General features: G+C 38.7%; 1 protein-coding gene and 1 pseudogene across 1 annotated transcript in view; one reads left to right on the top strand and one right to left on the bottom strand.

The window, feature by feature from the left end:
• Positions 1-14606, bottom strand: part of RPIA (ribose 5-phosphate isomerase A) — a 57524-nt gene that overhangs the window by 22259 nt on the left and 20659 nt on the right. The window lies entirely within an intron of this gene.
• On the top strand, positions 8198-10488 carry LOC143661706 (transmembrane protein 18 pseudogene; annotated as a pseudogene).

The raw sequence follows: 14606 nt of genomic DNA, 5'->3' as shown, positions 1-14606 counted from the left end.
TCAAGTAACTTTGCTGAAGATTTCTCAAGATATTCCAAGTACAGTATCATGTCATCTGCAAATAATGAGAGTTTTATTTCTTCCTTTCCAATCTGGATGCCTTTTATTTCTTTGTCCTGTCTGATGGCTCTTGCTAGAACTTCCAGCACAATGTTGAATCACAGTGGTGACAGTGGGCTTCCTTGTCTTGTTCCTGATCTTAGGAGGAAAGCTTTCAGCCTCTCTTCATTGAGTATGATGCTGGTTATCAGTTTTTCATATATTCTCTTTATCATATTGAGGTAATTACCTTTGATTCCTATCTTTTGGAGTGTTTTTATCAGAAAAGGATGTTGAATTTTGTAGAATGCTTTTTCAATATCAATCAAGATGATAATGTTATCTCTCCCTTTCGATTTGTTAATGTGCTGTATTACATTAATTGATTTTCTTGTGTTGAATCATCCTTACACTCCTGGTATAAATCCCACTTGGTATGGTGTATAATTCTTTTAACGTGTCGTTGGATTCAATTTGCTAATATTTTATTGAGAATGTTTACATCTATGTTCATTAGGGAGACTGGCCTGTACTGTAGTTTTCCTTTCTCACAGCATCTTTACCCAGTCTTGGTATTAAAATGATATTAACTTCATACAATGAGCTGCAATTACAGAATCCCTTTCCTTTTTAAGATAAAAATTCTACAGCAGATTTTTCTAGTTAAATCAGACTCAGCATAGCATAATTTTGTGCCACAGAGCTCTGTTAGATGGGGAGAGTTCTGGAAGAAAGATTCTATAATTCACAAGAATAAAGTACTCACAGAATAAATCCTTAATAAAATCTGTGGAACCATTAGTATATTTATGCCTCATACTCTTATGCATGGAAATTTATTTAACAAAGAGAAAGAAACCATTATCAGGGTTAAAAAAAAAAAAAAACTCAAGGAAAATTCAGAATGAAAGTAAATTTTGCTTATTTGTTCTTCTACAAATGTATTCTGTTTACTGAGTCCAGAGAAATTCTATTAAGAATATTAGCCAATATCTCCATTTCACCACCCCATTTCAGCTACACTGTTTATTATGCTAAGAAACTTCAGAGATTTCCATCCCCATCTACACAGGCACTGCCATCTAGGGGCTTTTTTTCCCCCTGCAATTTCAAATAGATATTTGGCCCAGACTTAGTAACAAAGAGTAGAAACTGATAGTCTATGTCAAATAGTAATCCTGTCAAGGAAGCAAATCCATTTTGTACACAAACTCCATACCACCAGTCAAACTACTGACTGGTTATTTAACAAAAGAAAAGTTGTAAGTGTAAATAAACCTAACAATACCATCACATAGTTGTATATTCATCACCATGATCATTTCTTAGGATATTTGCATCAGTCCAGAAAAAGAAATAAAAAGAAAAAAGAAAAATCTCTTACATACCATACCTCTTACCCATCCCTCTCACTGACCACTAGTATTTCCATCTACCCAATATATTTTAATGTTAAGAATGTTCATGTTTGTATGTTGTGTTGTTTTGTCAATAAAAATATAAAATAAATAAATAAACCTCTTAGGAGTTACTCTAACTGTACTTGGCAGTTAATCTTTTCTGACATCCCCCCTCCACTCCACGTTATCTGGAGATGGCACTCAGACAATAATGCATCAGAGAAAAGCAAAGAATTGCAAACTTCTAGAAGCAACGGTAAAACATAATCCTCAATTGCAAGAATGATCTGAGCCACCTATGAAAATGGGCTCCAGATTTGCCTTTATTCCATTTCCTTTGACAAGGCCAACAAAAACAGCCAATGTCAGGAAACTAAAAGATGAACTCCTAATGGATACCTTGTTTATAAATATACAAATAAGAAAGCTCATGTGATTTATAACATTCATCTTAAATTCAGAAGTGGAGACTAAAGATTAGGAATAAGATATTTCTTTGAGGTACTGTTTTGTTGAAACTACTGGATGTGATCAAAAGCTAATAGGAAACCTGTATTACTTGTGATTCTATAGTCTTTTAAATGATAGAGGTTAAAGAAGAGGCTTCCAGACTTTTTCAAATCAGTCCACACACAGAAAATGAGCTCTGTACACACACACTGGTAAAAATACAATAGCCTGCTCTCAGCTGCACTGAAGGGCTGAAGGGATTAATATCTGGCTCACAATCAATGGAAACCTCTATGATAAATGGGACAATTTATGAAAGTACTAATAGAAATGTGCTAACACTAAAACCACTATTAATTCCTTTTGAATTCTCAAAATTCTGGAAATAAAGTTACAAGACTAACTTTTTTTTTTAATGTATCAATATTCAGAAAAGAAGTTCTCTTTCTTCCTTAACATTCCTTTAGTGCAGTGAGACCCTGGTCAAGGAAAACAATGCTTTTGGTCTCTTGCAGGTCAAACCAATGTCAGGGTCAAGGTGGGCTCCCTGGCTACCCAGGGCATTTAGCTAAACAGTGTGTGCTTTAAGACCACAGGACAATTCTCATAATCTTGAGCACTATTTTCAGTTATTACCTTGGCTGCCTTTCTTCTTTCTTTTTTTAAAAAGAAAAAAAAAAAGAACTTTTCTAAAAGTTCTCATCTCTGAGTTGGAGAAACCATGTTTTTAAATTTAACTGACTTATTTCAAATCACAAATTCAGAGACTTGTAAACATGAGGCTTCTGTAAACACCCCAGGGGAGATGATACATTCTGATAAGGGTTCAAAAAATTGTAATATTGTGCTTGGAACACAGAGTACCAGTTACTAACTTCTTGCTACTACTGTAAATAATAACAGCTCAGCCAAGGTTACTATGGCCTCTGAAAGATGAAGGGAAAGAGTTATTTTCTCTTGTTATAGATAAAAGTGGCATCAGACACAAGGTTTTCACAATCACACAGTCACATTGTGAAAGCTATTAATACACAATCACCTTCAAGACACACAGCTACTGGAACATAGCTCTACATTTTCAGTCTTTAAAAAAAAGATTTTCTCATATTTCTATCATTAATATCATCAGAGATATAAGAAATTCTAAAAATTGAGCCCATAAAAACAAGAACAAGGTGCCACTTACAAAAAACTTTCAGACACGGTGGGGGGAGGGCAACCTCTTAGAAACTGAACATATGAAAGCAAAAAAAGCTCAATAAAAGAGTTAGAAAAGCACAAAGTTGATGATCTACCAGAAAGCAGAGCAAGTGGACAAAACAGGCCAGTGCATAAGCACCAATGCCAAAATAAGGTTCCTAGAAAGATTAGAGAAAACAGAGGCAAGAAAAATCAAATACATATTTTTAAAATTCCCAAGATTAAAAAATGTGAATTTGCAGGATGAACAGTTCCATCTAGAAACCAGCAAAAGGTGAAAACAGACCCACATCAAGGCATATCATGGCAAAATCTCAGAACGCTGAAGATAAAAGGGAATAAGGATTGAGAAAGGGAAAAAGAAATTTCATCCAAAGGATCATGAATCAGAATAGCATTAGGCTTCTCAATAGCAAAACTGAAAAATAAAAGACAGGAAAGAAAAGCCTTCAAAATTCTAAAAGAATGTTTTAACAAAGAATTCTCTACCTAGTCAAATGATTAAACTGTGAGAGAAGGTAGCACAAAGACATTTTCAGACCCAAATATACCTCACGCATTTCTGAAGCTATGTAAAAAATGTGCATCATAAGAAGTAAGAAGGAAACAAAACAAAAGGGTGGGGATATGGAGGACTAGAGTCAAGAAATAAGGGAATTCAAAAACAGAGAGGAGATAGAGTTCTGACAGAGAAGGGAAAAGCCAAGAGAGCAGCTGAGTGCCACAGTTTACAGCATTACCAAGCCCAATGACCCAGGAAGGCTGCTCCAAGATGATGAAATCGACCGTCTGTGTCTGAAATAACTGATAGTTCCAAATGGGTCAGAATTTGGAAGTGAAATAGCAAAGCGTACATAGACAACCAAGCAAAGCAAAAAAACAAAAAACTGCACTTACCTTCAGGAAAATAAAAATATTGGACATAAAAGGAATTGTAATCATAGAACACCATTTGACTCAGCAAACACTTAAGACAGTCACGATCTTTGAATGCTGAGTAAAGCCATAACCAACAGATACGGTGCTAGGAAGACTGGGAGAAGGGTGTATGTGAGCTATAAGAGCAAAGAAGCCAAAGATAAAACAAACATTCATTTTCTATAGCTCAGAGCTAGAATTATTACCTAAAGTGGGAAAATATAAGAGAAAGAAAAACACATAATTTGGAGATACTGAGACATCAGAGCAGGTATCCAATCAGCCAAAAGAGCTATTTCCCTCTAAAAAGGAAGGAAGGGAGGTAGAGGGGATTGAAGCAGGACAACTTTAAAAAACAAAACAAACCGATTCCTCAAATAACATGTTTATGTAACTTCAATTAAAAATAAAAATCGGGCATAGTGAGAGTGGAATTGAGTTCATCCTTCAGAGCAACTAGTAAATAGCCAAGAACAGTATGGGAACAACTGCTGGGGAAATATGAGTGACCAGACACACAGTATCACGGCATCTCAGCCTGAACCAGGTAAATGGCTGAGACCCCACACAGACCTATGAGTCTCCCAAGCTACAGAGACCAGCACCCCTCCCTCAGGGGCATGGCAGGCTGGTTTTCGGAGGAGAGAGGAAACAGACTTTACTAACAGCAAGGGCTTAGCTCAATCAAGCTCCAACTGCGGAATTAATTAACAAATTCTGACTACTGAAAACAGGCCCCCCCAGCACAGATAATCCTGGATTAAGCATTAAAGGAACTAGGAGTTTCTGCCCCAGCAGAGAGGGGATGGGGATAATGGAGGGAAAAATAAAAAATAAAAAAGAGGCTTTTTGAGTTGTACAGCACCAAATCAGGAAAAGGGCTGGACCCCAAGAAAAGGGGGCACACAGAGCCTGGAGATACATAAAGCCAAGTACCAACTTATGCTCCTAATCGACAAACCCGAGAACAAGAAGCAGGGGTTCAACACTGTGAAAAGGCTTTCTTTTGCCTTTTTTTCTACTCCTTAACAGCTCATTAGATAGAAATGCAAGGCCCAGACAAGGGTAGAAATAAGCTTGTCTAGGAGACAAAATAACTAGTCAGGTGAAAGGAGTTAATTCCCTAAAGGGTGTATCTTCCAGAAACAAAAAGGCTCAAATGGAATCCCTTCTTCAAGGAATTCACACCCCAGGGACTGGAAAACTGAAGCAATAAAAGCCATCCTATTACCTCACCCCTCTCTCAACCACGCCCCTGGCAGGGAGAGTCTGATGAAATTAAAGTCACTGCATCACTTTACACTGGTGGGAAGCCACAGGCAGACAAGTACCACATGTCAGGCACAACTTTTCCTGTCTTCACAGGAAAAGTCTGACAACCTGCTGGGTCGCACCCTCAGAGAAAACTGATGTTGGCTACTCTTTCCGCCTAAGATGTAGCCTGTCTGGTCTAGGAAAATCTGATTGATGTCTATAATATCTAAGGATACCTCCTTCCCCCACCCCACTAAAAGAAAAAAAAATGGCTCCATATAGGCAGAGCAAGATACAGAAAAACAAGAACTGGAAAATTCTGATCAGTTAAACAGAACCTATGCTAGAGGTCTAGAATAGCAGCTTTAATACGCTTCCACTGAATGTAACAAAGGTAAGATGCTAAAACTAACTGTCAACATACAGGGGACATGGGGGAGGGGTAAGGGAGTCTTTGCAGAAGAAAAAGAAATGTCTTCATATAGACTGGTGGCAAAGGCATGGCTATGTGATTTTACCAGGAACCACTGGTTTTTTACTTAGGTTGCATTGTATGATGTGTGAACAAAACGGTTTAAAAAAATGAACAGAGAGAAACAAGTGTTGAAGAAAATGTGGTTTGGGAGATCTACCTATTCACTGTCAGCAGGGAAGCTGAGAGATGCAGCCCCTCCAGAGGGCAGTGTAGTGGTTCCACAGGAGGCTAAGCGTGGGGCTGCCACATGATCTTGCATCCCCGTTGCTGTGTATAAACTTGGAGAAACTGAGAGTAGGAACACAATTGGACACTTACTTAATAGTGTTTAGGACTGCAGTGTGCCCAATTCACTATAGATGGAAGTGGCCTAAAGGTACAATGACTGTGGAATGGAAGCAGGGAACTGTGGTGTTTACATACAACTGACTACTGAATACCTACCAGAAGGAATGAAGTCATGAGGCACGCAACTAGATGAATGAACCTTGAGGACAGCATGTTGAATGACATGTCAGAAACAAAAAGGCAAATAGTACCATGTCAGACTCATATGGACTAACTATAATATATAAACTCAGAGAATTGAAGTCGAGAGTATAGGTTATCAACAGACTGGGGCCTAATGTAAAGGTTCCTAGGTTGTAAGCTCTTACAGCAGTTACATATATTTAGGAGTTGTAACTGTTATTTCTAAATTCTGAGATGCTGAGCTATTTGCATATAACCTGGTCATTCCCTGAAGCTACAGATACTTATGTGACACCTGAGATTCAGCATTAAAACACTGAAGCGATAAAAGTCAGCATTAGCCCATTCAGGAACTGTTAAATAAGCTGGAAAAGTGATCAGAGTTCGAACAGAGACATAGATGAAGTTGATCTGGAGAGGATTCAGGTAAATCAGAATACAGGGTAAAAGAGAGATATGGCTCATATTTTCAAACTTCAACTTCTACGCAAAACCAAGGGAAGAAATGTTTATTTGGTGCAAAATTTACATTTTGGGTAGCACGTTATCTAATTTAATAGGTATGTTCGTGTACTTGAACACCATAATTACATGAAATCTTGAATAGGGTGTGAGATCTTATGGATCTTATTGGTGTGATGCCCCAAAATATTCCAGAGTAATTTGAGCAGAGAATAAGAATGTTTGCAAAGTTCCCTGGGGAACTGGGGAGAAAGGAGGAAATATTAAGCTTCCCCATCTGGGGAATTCCTGATATTCTCACAAGCAGTGGGGACAACCAATTCAATAGGATGAGCCCTCAATCTTCGGGTTCACCCCTATGAAGCTTATTTCTGCAAAGAACTAAGTCTACTGATAATTAACCCTATGAGTCACCCACAGCGAACCTCCTTGTTGCTCAGATGTGGCCTCTCTCTCAAAGCCAACTTGGCAAGTAAACTCACTGTCTTCTCCCCTGCGTGGGACATCACTCCCCAGATAGTAAGTCTCACTGGCAAGGTGGGACAGGAATCCCAGGGATGAGCCAGGCCCTGGCATCATGGGATAGAGAAAGCCTTCTTGACCAAAAGAAAGAAACGAGAAATGAGACAAAATAAAGTTTTAGTGGGTGAGAGATTTCAAATGGAGTCAAGAGGTTATCCTGGAGGTTATTCTTATGCATTCTATTCTATTCCCTTTTAGTCTGTGGTGTATTGGAGCGACTAGAAGGAAGTACCTGAAACTGCTGAACTATGTTCCAGTAGCCTTGGTTCTTGAAGATGACTGCATAAATACACAGGTTTTACAATGTGACCAGGTGATTGTGAAAACCTTTGTCTGATAATCCTTTTATCCAGGGTATGAACACATGAATAAAGAAATAAGGATAAAAAGTGATTAAATAATAAGGGGAATAAAGGGTGAAAAATTAGGTAGACTGAAATACTGTGAGTCAATGACAGGGAGGGGTAAAGGGCATGGGATGTATGAGTTTTTCTTTTTTCTTCTTATTTATTTTTCTGGAGTTATACAAATATTCTAAAAATGATCATGGTGATGAATACACAACTATGCATTAATATTGTGGACCACTGATTATATTATATAGTTGGACTCTATTCATATAAAGATTCCTCAATAAAAATATTAAAAAATAAAAATCAAGGATCCAGGATGGCTGATTGAGGAGAGGCTGGGCTCACTTTTCTCCCAGGAAAACTAGGGGCCAGGCACAAACTGTTTAGATGAACAGATCTGGGGCTCCTGAGATCAGGGGGAGTGCTGTACAACTCCTAAGAAAGTACAGGGAGAAGAGACGCTGCGCTGAGAGAACTGAGTGACAACCTCGGCTCCAGGTGCCCACCCTACATTCTAAGGAAGAAGGCTTCGGGGTCTCCAAACCCTCCAGGACAGCAGCTACGGACTGAAAGGGCTGCAGAAGCCCACTCTCTCAAGAACAGGGCGGGGCACTGTCTAGCACTGGGCCAGCTTCTGGTAGTGAACTGTGACTATGGATGTCGGCGGCTTCAACCATAGCCCAACCTGCAGGGCTATACCACTGTCTGGAGCCCACCAAGCAGTCCACCCTGAAGGTGAAGGGAAGAGGTTGTCAAGCAGCACCACCTGCTGGTAGGTGAGGAAAGCGCATCTCTCGGAATATGTCTGAAAGGCTTTTAGGAAAAGAGGGCCATAAGCTGGGCAGGCCAAGAGAACGCACACTTCAGGAGAGCATTAAAGGCTTTTAGGGCACCTTAACCTGACCCTCTCCCCAGGGCCCTAGGGAAATAGTAGGAGTCCACTTCACAGGTCCCAGGCCCAGCCCTGGCTGGGTAATACTGATGGATCAACTGTCAAAGAAGAGAATTAACAGAAACCCAAAGCAAAAGCTTTGAAAAGAGAAAGAATCCAACCTTCAAAGTAAACTCACCAAGATAATCTGATGTCCAGGTATCAGCAAAATAAGAAACAGAAAGATATAGACAGTCAAAAAGGTAAATAAAAAATCTGAAGGAACAAAATCTGGAACAACCATTCAAAGATCTTCAAACAAATCTCCTAAACCAATTCAAAGAGATGGCTAAAGAGATAAAGAACATTAAGAAGACACTGGGTGAACATAAAGAAACATTTTAAAACATACTGTGCCAGTCTGAAAGGATGTATGTACCCTAGAAAAGCCACGTTTTAATCCTAACTCCATTTTATAAAGACAGCTGTTTCTTCTAATTCCTATTCAGCATTGTATGTTTGCAACTGTAATTAGATCATCCCCCTGGAGATGTGACTCAATCAAGAGTGGTTGTTAAACTGGATTAGGCAGAGATATGTCTCCACCCATTCGGGTGGGTCTTGACTTAGTTTACTGGAATCCTATAAAAGAGGAACCATTTTGGAGAATGTAAGAGATTCTGAGAGAGCAGAACAACGTAGCCACGAGAAGCAGAGTCCACCAGCCACCTTTGAAGACAAAGAAGGAAAATGTCTCCCAGAGAGTTTCATGAAACCCGAAGCCAGGAGAGAAAGCTAGCAGATGACACCATGTTCACCATGTGCCCTTCCAGATAAAAGAGAACCCTGAACTTCACTGGCCTTCTTGAATCAAGGTATTTTTCCCTGGATGCCTTAGATTGGACATTTCTATAGACTTGTTTTAATTGGGGCATTTCCACAGCCTAAAAACTGTTAACCTGCAACTTATTAAACTCCCCTTTCTAAAAACTGCTGTTTCTGGTATGATGCATTCCGGCAGCTAGCAAACTAGAACACACACAAAGAAAAAATAACATCTTATGGAAATGAAAGGCACAAAAGATGAAATTAAAAATACATTAGAAGCACACAACAGAAGATCTGAACAGGCAAAAGAAAGGATCAGCAACCTAGAAGACAGAGCATCCAAACTGAAATAGACAAAAGAACAGACAGAATGGGACAAATTGAGTGGGCACTCAGGGAACTGACTGACAACACGAACTGCACAAACATGCATGTCATGGGGATCTAATCAGAAAAAGAGATGGGAAAAGAGGCAGAAGGAATAATTGAGAAAATAACAACTGAGAACTTCCCAACTCTTATGAAAGGCACTGATATCCATGTCCAAGAAACATAATGTATTTCAACCTGAATGAATCCAAACAGACCAACTCCAAGACATATACTAATCAGAATGTCAAATGCCAAAGAGAGATCTGAAAGCAACAAGAGAAAAGTAATTCACTATATTCAAGGGATGCCTGATAAGACTAAGCAATGATTTCTCATCAGAAACCATAGAGGTGAGATGGTATAGTATGATATATTCAAGATAAAGAAATAGAAAAACTGTACAACCGAGAATCCTCTGTCTGGCAAAACTGCCCTTCAAAAATGAGGGAGACAAAAAAAAAAAAAAAAAAAATGAGGGAGACTTACCAGTCTTATTCTGTCCATGATAAAGCAGACAGACTGGACTGCGCCATGACTGACAGGACTTGCCCTCTTCCATGTCCTCTGCCTATTGCTCACTTGCTTCTCATTCCAAAGACAAAAACTACAGATTGGGTATTTTCTATGCCTCGTATGTCAGTCTATTGTGCTGAATGTATCAATGAAGTAGCTACAATGAACTAGAGGCTGTTTTTAAAACACAAATATTTTGATTCAAGAGGGATGGTCATATCTATAGCATTTTCAGCCCCACTGCTCTTCAATGCCATGATCACTGTGATTATATGGGTATGTAAGACTTTGAACATCATGATTGACCTGAGGAATTTACAAGATAAAAGAAAAAGAAAGAAGAGGGAAAGAAAAGAATAAGAATAGTGTAACAATTATTTGGATTTTTTATGTTAGTTTTTCTTCCTCCATCATCGTTTCCAATGTTAAAATATACATGTTACATAGATATCCTTCCTTACAAAGATTCCTGGTTTGGAAAGATGAGAGATTCTTTTATTGTGAAACCCACAGTGATAGAACACATGCTAAAGTTGGTTTTAAAACAAACACTAGTATCAATTGGATTCATTAAACATAGATCTATATTTAGAATGTTTGTAGTGTTTCTAGATAAATTATGTAATATTCTCTAATCAGAGCCTTTCATAATTTGCTAATTAGTTCATACCATTTATGTAGTTAGTATTAATTGTAAAATTTAACATTTTAATTGTAAAATGTTAAATCAACAAAGAAATGCTAAACTTAAATAATATTTAATTATTAAATAGGTGGGCACCATTACCTATTTATCATGTTGTGTTTTCTAGTCTACAGCAGTGTTCTCAACCAAGGGTGGTTTTGTTCCCCTGGGAACATGTGGCAACGTCTAAAGACAATTTTGATTGTCACGACTGGTGGGTGATACTGGTGTGTAATGGATTGAGCCACCAGCTCTGCCCGACATACTACAATGCACAGGACAGTTCCCCACAACAATGGGTTATCCAGCCCAGCATATTAACACAGTCAAGGCTAAGAAACCCTGGACTAGAAAAGCCTTTTTAAAAAGTACCTCTAAATCAAGGTCTTGAAAAATATATTTCAGTTTAATAATCCAATTCTCACGACATTAGGTCTCTGTAAACATCCATAAAGGCCACGCCCTGTCAAAACAAAATAAACTTAGAGCCTACTTTACTTTTTCAGGATTAAAAGAATATTAAAATGGAAACCATTAAGTCAAGATTCTACAGAAAAGAGTATGCTGAATGAGACTTTGTCTTTATTTTTCACGATGTAAAACTAAAAAAGCAGAAATTTTGATGAATATTTTAGCGTTTTTCAAGTAATAGACCTTGAAGAGAAATAGAAAGATGGCTTATATTCCTTCTTAAGTTTCACATTTTGTTTTCCTATACTTCAGATGCTCAAGAACAAAATGCTATCACTTTTATTAAAACAGGTATAATATGACTTCATAATATTTACTTTATCAAATAGTTCATAAACGTAAAGTTCTTGGTTCCTTTCAAATCTGGAACCATAACTAGAGATTGACAGGAGGTAAAAAGAGACCCAAATATTTCAAAATACAGTCTTTAATAAAGGGAATGGTATTGGCTCAATTTTAGTTAGAAAAAAATAGTTTGGGAACAGTTGTTTTAACAGGAGTTTTTCCCCAAATTGAAATATACTCAGATTTCAAAATGACAAAAAAAAATTAAAAAGTGTAAATGAAAGGATTTATATTTGGCAGTTTAAAAGTTAACACTTTCTTACATTATAAAATTAAATTTCAAAATTCAAATTATAACATTTTATAGACAATTTAAGTATTCTTAGTAGAAAAACCATTTCTTGAATTTTGACTTGAGTTTTAGAATTAAAGTTACTGCGTTTTATTGATAAGCCCAGTGGAAATTTTATCCTGAAATTTTTAAACTTTTGTATTGAACATTAAAAAGTACTTTAAAAAATAACATTTCAGGGACTTCCAGAGAACATGGCGGCTTAGTAAGACGTGCGGATCTTAGTTCCTCCTCCAGAACAGCTACTAGGGGAGTAGAAACGATACAGAACAGCTCCCAGAGCCACGACAGAGATCAAAAAGACATCCTGGAACGGCTGACTGGCTGAGAGAACCCGCTCTGGTGACATTGCCGAGGGGTGTGGGGTTCACCGGGCGGGGCAGCAAGCGGCTGGAGTCCCTCCCTTCCCCCTTCCCGGGCCGGCTGGGAGAACTGGACAGGTGGTCCCCTCAAGCCGTGGCGGCTGGCGCCCACACCACGCGCAGCCCCCCGGACCAACTGAGAGAATTGGATCGGAAAACCCCAGGCCACAGAGAACGGTGACGGGGGTGGGGGGGCTCTTCCAAACATGTGACTCCCCGGGAACGGTGCACTCTCCTGGGCGGGCCGCGGCGGCTGGTGCCCTCCCACCACACTTGGCGCCCCGGGCCGACTAGGAAATTCGGACGGGCGCTCTCCTGGGCTGCGGCGGCCGGCGACCCTCCCCGCGTTCGGACCCCTGGGCCGGCTGGCACTCTTCCAAGCTGCTTCGGCTGGCGAACCTCTCCGACGGCGAGTTTTCCAAAGTTAAAGGACCCACAGCACCTTTTACGGGTGGGACCCGCAGACAAACGTGTGCCATTAGCGCCACCTACTGGGCAGAATAAGAAAAACAGAACCCAGAGATTTCACAGAAAAATCCTCCAAATTGTTGGGTCCAACACCCAGGGAAATCTGACTAAATGCCCAGATGTCAGCAGAAGATAACGGATCACACTCAAAAAATTGAAAATATGGCCCAGTCAAAGGAACAAACCAATAGTTCAAATGAGATACAGGAGCTGAGACAACTAATGCTGAATATACGAACAGAAATGGAAAACCTCTTCAAAAATGAAATCGATAAATTGAGGGAGGACATGAAGAAGACATGGGCTGAACAAAAGAAGAAATAGAAAAACTGAAAAAACAAATCACAGAACTTATGGAAGTGAAGGATAAACTAGAAAAGATGAAAAAATCAATGGATACCTACAATGATAGATTTAAAGAGACAGAAGATAGAATTAGTGATTTGGAGGATGGAACATCTGAATTCCAAAAAGAAACAGAAACTATAGGGAAAAGAATGGAAAAATTTGAACAGGGTATCAGGGAACTCAAGGACAATATGAACTGCACAAATATATGTGTTGTGGGTGTCCCAGAAGGAGAAGAGAAGGGAAAAGGAGGAGAAAAACTAATGGAAGAAATTATCACTGAAAATTTCCCAACTCTTATGAAAGACCTAAAATTACAGATCCAAGAAGTGCAGCGCACCCCAAAGAGATTAGACCCAAATAGGAGTTCTCCAAGACACTTACTAGTTAGAATGTCAGAGGTCAAAGAGAAAGAGAGGATCTTGAAAGCAGCAAGAGAAAAACAATCCATCACATACAAGGGGAACCCAATAAGACTATGTGTAGATTTCTCAGCAGAAACCATGGAGGCTAGAAGACAGTGGGATGATATATTGAAATTACTAAAAGAGAAAAACTGCCAACCAAGACTCCTATATCCAGCAAAATTGTCCTTCAAAAATGAGGGAGAAATTAAAACATTCTCAGACAAAAAGTCACTGAGAGAATTTGTGACCAAGAGACCAGCTCTGCAAGAAATACTAAAGAGAGCCCTAAAGTCAGATACGAAAAGACAAAAGAGAGAGGTATGGAGAAGAGTGCAGAAAGAAGGAAAGTCAGATATGATATATATAATACAAAAGGCAAAATGTTAGAGGAAAATATTATCCAAACAGTAATAACACTAAATGTTAATGGACTGAATTCCCCAATCAAAAGACACAGACTGGAAGAATGGATTAAAAAACAGGATCCTTCTATATGCTGTCTATAGGAAACACATCTTAGACCCAAAGATAAACATAGGTTGAAAGTGAAAGGTTGGGAAAAGATAGTTCGTGTAAATAACAACCAGAAAAGAGCAGGAGTGGCTATACTAATATCCAACAAGTTAACCTTCAAATGTAAAACAGTTAAAAGAGACAAAGAAGGACACTATATACTAATAAAAGGAACAATTAAACAAGAAGACATAACAATCATAAATATTTATGCACCGAATCAGAATGCCCCAAAATACGTGAGGAATACACTGCAAACACTGAAAAGGGAAATAGACTCATATACCATAATAGTTGGAGACTTCAATTCACCACTCTCATCAATGGACAGAACATCTAGACAGAGAATCAATAAAGAAATAGAGAATCTGAATATTACTATAAATGAGCTAGACTTAACAGACATTTATAGGACATTACATCCCACAACAGCAGGATACACCTTTTTCTCAAGTGCTCATGGATCATTCTCAAAGATAGACCATATGCTGGGTCACAAAGCAAGTCTTAACAAATTTAAAAAGATTGAAATCATACACAACACTTTCTCGGATCATAAAGGAATGAAGTTGGAAATCAGTAATAGG

The sequence above is a fragment of the Tamandua tetradactyla genome, chromosome 17, assembly GCF_023851605.1.
Source record: "Tamandua tetradactyla isolate mTamTet1 chromosome 17, mTamTet1.pri, whole genome shotgun sequence".
Classification (NCBI taxonomy): Eukaryota; Metazoa; Chordata; class Mammalia; order Pilosa; family Myrmecophagidae; genus Tamandua; species Tamandua tetradactyla.
Note: the sequence above shows the minus strand (reverse complement) of the source record. Positions and strands in the feature narration are given on the sequence as shown.